Genomic DNA, 6,221 nt, shown 5'->3' with positions numbered 1-6,221 from the left:
GAATCGTCTTGTATTCGTTATAGCTAACTGTGAACCATTGATTTTAAAATTTAGCTCGGTGCATTTCACAGTAGGAGATGCCTTCGGCATAAAAATGAGAAGATCAACTAGGTCAAGATTACAAGAAACAATCTGTATCTTCAATTGAGAAGACTTGAGTACACCAAACAATTTCATATGAGCTCCTACACCATCTACTCACTAGCTAGAGCCAAAGAGTACACGAGATTGATGTATAGAGACTCGGTAGGCAATGGGAAGGGGGAAATAAGGGTATGCAAGAACTAAACACATTTGCATTTTCACAACAAGGTGCATTATCAGAGAGTGAATGATTCCTTCTCCATGCATATAACAAGAAAGTTGCAAGGCGACATCCATCAAAGGTTATCCTCGCAAGCACAAGACTTGGTGAAGAAATATGATGCTTGGTTCATTAAATTTCCCAATTTTACCTACATATGAGTTCAAGGATGCTCATCTCCACCATACAAGCTTCCACGTTATCCTACAGACAAGATGGTGTTTTTAGAGGTGTTGAGACAATTAGTTGCATATGACAAAACTCAAAAGGACAAACATAAGAATAGGATTTCCTTTCTCATTATAGTTGGACAATCATTGGAAGTATGTCCATCTTTGAAAGCAACTAAGAGATCAGAGGAGGAGATGAAATTTTCTCCATTCACTAAATATCCTTCAAGAACTAATTTTGATCCATACGACAACATGAGGAGGAAGAATGGTAAAAGGTACAAGCATAGGCCACACATAGAAGACTATTGGATGAATGCCAAAGATGATTTTGAGATTAGAAAGATGATATTCTCCAAATTGCCTATAGATATCATTGGGATATTTAGGGTGTTCACAATCCTAAATCAAGTGCATGATGATGGAAGATGCCTCCAACAAGCTTATGAGCAAGTAAAGGATAAAGAAATGGAAGTCAATTGGGTTGAAGTAGAAGTAATTGATATGAATGAGTTGATGAGACTTGTCTTAGTTTACACAAAAGGATGGGTATATTATCAAAATAACAAATTGAAGAGTCAAAATATGTAGCTCACCTTTGATATGATGGGAGAACTAGATTCTTTAGATGAGGAAACAAAAGGTGTAAGCATAAGCAAAAATACTACCTAGTCAAATCAACCTATGAGCTCTAAAAGAAAAGGAAGTCACAAGGAGGAGTCAAAGTAGAAGAAGCAAAGGACAAGTACAAGTCATCCTTCCACCAACACCTCTTCCATCCATGAGGTCAATAGGAACAAGACAACCAGCAATGAAGGACAATCATCTTGGTAGGGAGGTAGTGATCAAGGTGCAAATAAATTACTATAATCCACTATATATAATGATCAGTGAGATAAGACGGCTACAAGAAAGCAACCCCATGTACAAGATCCTCCAAGAGAACATGAGCCAGTTGTCAATGATAAGGCCACCGAGGATGAATACATAGATATAGGAAATCATGATGATGAGACAACTTCTCCACCCTGAGCAAAACAACAAATCAAGGAGTTACAGGTAGAGAAGAAAATATCCACCATTCTGGCATGACTACAAGAAAAAATAAATAAGGAAGTGATAGTAACTAAAGAAGAGATAATTGACAATGTGGATGACTTCTTGAATAGAATTGGTCTGACAGAGGAGAAGAGGAAGGCTACCAAGCTTTCAAAGATCACAAAAGATAGTGTTGGATCTAGAGTCATACAAATTTCTACCCCAAGAGTGGACAAGCCACAAGATGAAATCACCGCCAATGAGTATGGTTTGGAGATAATTGAGTTAGGACCTCTTACTACAGAGTAGACAATGGAGAACTTGGATGATACAATGAAGATAATATGTGAAATATTACAAATTGAACTACAATATAGTAAGAAGATAGAAAAAGAATTGAATTCCTTGAAGAATTATGTTCAACAACTTAAGAATCTCATAAGGAAAGTTGAACCCTCAAGCATGCTTCCATCATTTCTCCCGCTAGATGTAGTGGATGATTTGGAGGAGACGAGAAATAATTCCCAAATGTTAAAGATGGATTGACACTTCTTTCACTATGGCGAATGAATTTGTGGGAGAGTTGGCTCATGTATTTGATACACTTTCAGCCATACTTAATAGGATTGTCATTCTTATGGATTCTTATGATGTCTTTGTTTATACAAGGGATTTCACCATCCTAAGGTTGCAAGCATTAATGGAAATTCCAAAACTTGCTAGAGGTTGGAATAATAAGGAATGGACAAAAATATGACTTTCGTGGATGGTATTCTACACATAAAATGAGAAGTATGATTAAAAATATTAGTAGTGGTTGTGATCGAGTTGCAAATATGATAGAAACAATAAATGATAAGATTGTAGCATCAACTCAAATGATTCTTGGGTTAGAGATGAAAGTTGAGGCTGGCAAGGTTGTTGACAAGATAGCAGAAAAATATTGAAGTATCTTCTTTGGAACTTCTGGATCACTTTCAGAAGAATAATTGGAGGATATTCAATAACTTATGACACTTGTGGGTATGATTAGTGACTTGGGACCTGAATGGGAAAATTTCTAGAAGATGAGTTTGATTGCATCATGTCCAAATTCATTAAATTTGCTTCTAAGGAAAGAGATAAAGGAAACAAGCTTCTAGAAGAAAGTTTGTTGTGATTCCATGTGGTGTCAATTTTCTCATTGGAGGAATTTTCCTCAAAGTTTGTGTCAAAAAGATGTTCATCTCCTATTGGCCGATTTTAGAAATTAGTTAGTTGGTTACAAATAACCCTAATCAGAGTTTAGTTGTCTTATTCTTAGCCATCCATTTTAGATCAATTTTGGCCCTCTTTTTTGTGGGGAGATCTATATAAGGTCTACTCATTTAATTTGTAACTAATAAGAGAGACTTGAACAATTGTTGCTATTTTGCTGCCAGGTTAATATAAAGACATTGAAGTGTGGTGATTTTATATTTTATCTTTGGAGCGTGTGCATGGTTATTCATCTTCTCAATTCAAAGTTTTGAATTTGATTTAAGTATCTAAGTTGAACGATAGTGGAGACGGGAAAAAATCTAAGGAATGCGTAATGGTTAGAGAGATCAAAAATGCAAAGCATAAACACTAAAAAAGATCAATTAACCATTATACCTTCCCCAAATTTTACCTACTTCCTCCGATTGAGCTCTCGACGAGGTTGAGGTAGCGCCCCTTTTCCAACCTGATTTGATTAGCTCAATGGATTGATGTGGATGGCTCTCCAATGTGCACAATAAATGGATCAAAGGATTGGACTAGTGAATGTATCATGGATGCTCAAATGGGATGAAAATAGTTAAGTTTGGATATGTAGGGAATTTGGCTATAGTGTGGGCACTTGAATGGATTGTTGGACTCAAAGTGGTAGCATGAACTTACTGAAATTGGAGATATCAAATGAGGGGATGGAGACCCCAATTTATAGAATTGGATGGAGAAAAATGGATGGTCAAGATTAAAAGGCAATGGAGGGCTAGGATTAAGAGGAAGATATCACATGGATCAAAAGACAATGACATGATAGGACTCATCTAATTTGGCTCCAAAAGTGACCTGTCATACCAATTACATGCATCGAAATACATGTCTGAGACATGCATACCATGCCAATTTGGCGCAGTGGCCGGACCCACAGTATGTGACATGGACTTGTCGTGGACTCATTGGTTTCAATCGTCAGGGCCACATGAAACTACGTGGACATGACGGAGGATGGTCGTGGCTCGCTTACTGGTTAGCGGCAGTGTGTTGTGCATAATACGCACATTAAAAGCCATGAAAAAGAAACAATCAGTGGCAAGTGTAGAAACCGCGTTCGAACGGCAGACCGGCGAGAAAAAGAGGGTGCGGGCTTCAAAAAAAAGCCTTAAAATAAAAAAACCACCGACAATTTAAGAAACCGCATTCAGATGACATACCGGCGGGAAAAAGAGGGCACTGCTTCCAAAATATGTACCTTCATTTCAGAAAACATGGTGCCATTTTGTGCCTAACATGGAAAAAAGAAGACTAATGCATGATTAAAACATAAGGGCGGGTTGCAAGTCATTATTGAAGTGCTATTATTGAAGAAGCAGGTTGCAACTCATTGCTAAAGGGCTCTTGTTGTAGAAGCAGGCTGTGTTGTTGAAGGGTGTTTGATTGTTGAAGCAGGTTGCATTTTTTAAGGGTGTATGATTGTTGAAGCAGGCTGCATTTTTGAAGGGCGTGAGGTATGTGGAAATCGGCCTCTACAAGTCATCTTTTTCCTATTTGTGTTTGGATTTTATTAAAAATAATGGATGCGTATATTCTAGGTTTGCATTGTTTGTTTTTGTTTCTTGTTTTGCTTTATATGTAGTGTGAAAATTTGCTTGTTTTGGAGGCAATATAGGGAGAAAATTTGGTTGTCTAACCGTCGCGTTAGGGTTAGATACCATGCAGGATGCGTGTTTGTTGGCTCCAAAAAGCCTTACATCGCGACTCCCGACTAACAATCCATGTTAGTCTGGTAGTGGGTCGGCCTTTTATCTTTGTGACTATAGATTTTGGATTGGACATATGGGATTGGGTTAGAATGTGTGTTAGGTATTCACGTTACAGTTACAAGCTACGTCAGTGTTAGAAGGCAGGTCAGGTTTAGTGGTGTTAGGTTACAATGTGGGTTAGGGTTAGAATGCGGGTTAGGATTAGCGGTGATAGGGTTAGTAGGCGGGTTAGGGTTAGAAGGCGGGTTACGGTTATCCGCGTTAGGGTTAGAATTGGTGTTAGGTTTTTGGTCAGTCCCATCTGGGTGAAGCTATTCGGACATGCTTCTAGCTCCAAAATGGACGTGTCTGTTCTGGCTCCAAAATGGCAGAATGGATTTACCATCGATTTTGCAATAAATGGTTGTGATTGACTAACACGTTGTTATCGTGTTGTACGAAAGGTTCGATGGTGCGAAACAAGTGACTAACATTATTTCCCTGATGACTTTCTTTTCGCTACAATCTTCACCGATGGACATTTTCACTATTGCGCTTTTCGATATAAGTCTTACCGATAGCCTTATCGGTTATCGGCAAGACAATTTTCTACTTTTGTCGCTTATGTCGATTTTGCCATTTTGCAGGCCAAAAGGAAATGGCGGCTAGGCAGTCCGCGAATCAACAAAATTGACTAACATAGTGTGTTAGTCGCTTTTGTCATTTCGCAAGACAAAAGGAAATGGCAGCCAAGCAGTCCGCGAATCAGCAAAATCGACTAACATGGCATGTTAGTCGCTTTTGCTAATTCATGGACTGCCTAGCCGCCATTTCCTTTTGTCCCGCAAAATGGCAAAATTAACTAACATTATTTCCCTGATGACTTTCTTTTTGGTACTACCTTCACCGATGGACATTTTCACTATAAGTCTTACCGATAGCCTCATCAGTTATCAGCAAGACAATTTTATGCTTTTGTCGCTTATGTTCACTATATCGATGAGCCTTATCGCTATATGCTTCTCTGATATAACCATCATTGACTCCATACTATAATCGATGAGACTAATACTGATAGGTCTGACCTTGGATTTCCATGCATTCTTATCGATATATGATACGTTGATCAAAAGCTAGTATTTGTTGCCTATGTTTTTATCGGGGTGACTTAGCCCGATAGTGTAACTTTCCATTATTTGTAATTTTTACTTCCTCTTCACGATACAAAAGATTAATAATCAAATAGGAACTTCTTCCATCCATAAGGGCACCCTTTCTCATTATGTTTCCTGAGATGCGGATGTGTCTATTCTAGCTCCAAAATGATAGTATGGATTGGCTAACATGCATGTTAGTCGCGTGTTATACACCATCGATTTTGCAATTAACGATTGTGATTAACTAACCTATCAATAACACATTGTACGAAAGGTCCATTTTGAAGCCAGAAAATAAAACTTATAAACTAATACACACTATCTCAATCAAAATATATTTACATAAATAGATTTATTAAAAAATAAAATAAATACAAAATTTAATATACTTAATCAAATACATTAAAAAAATTGACTTCTTTGCAGCTTTAACATGCAATATTAACTCTGCATATTAAAGGCTTCGGCCCCATGGGAGCAGATTCTGCATCGAAGGCATCTATTACGGCTCGAAAATGATAGTATGGATTTACTAACACTTGTGTTAGTAGAGCATTTTACATCGTCGATTTTGGAATTAATG

The sequence above is a fragment of the Cryptomeria japonica genome, chromosome 11 (genome assembly GCF_030272615.1).
Source record: "Cryptomeria japonica chromosome 11, Sugi_1.0, whole genome shotgun sequence".
Taxonomy (NCBI): domain Eukaryota; kingdom Viridiplantae; phylum Streptophyta; class Pinopsida; order Cupressales; family Cupressaceae; genus Cryptomeria; species Cryptomeria japonica.
This window is presented reverse-complemented; position numbering follows the sequence as displayed.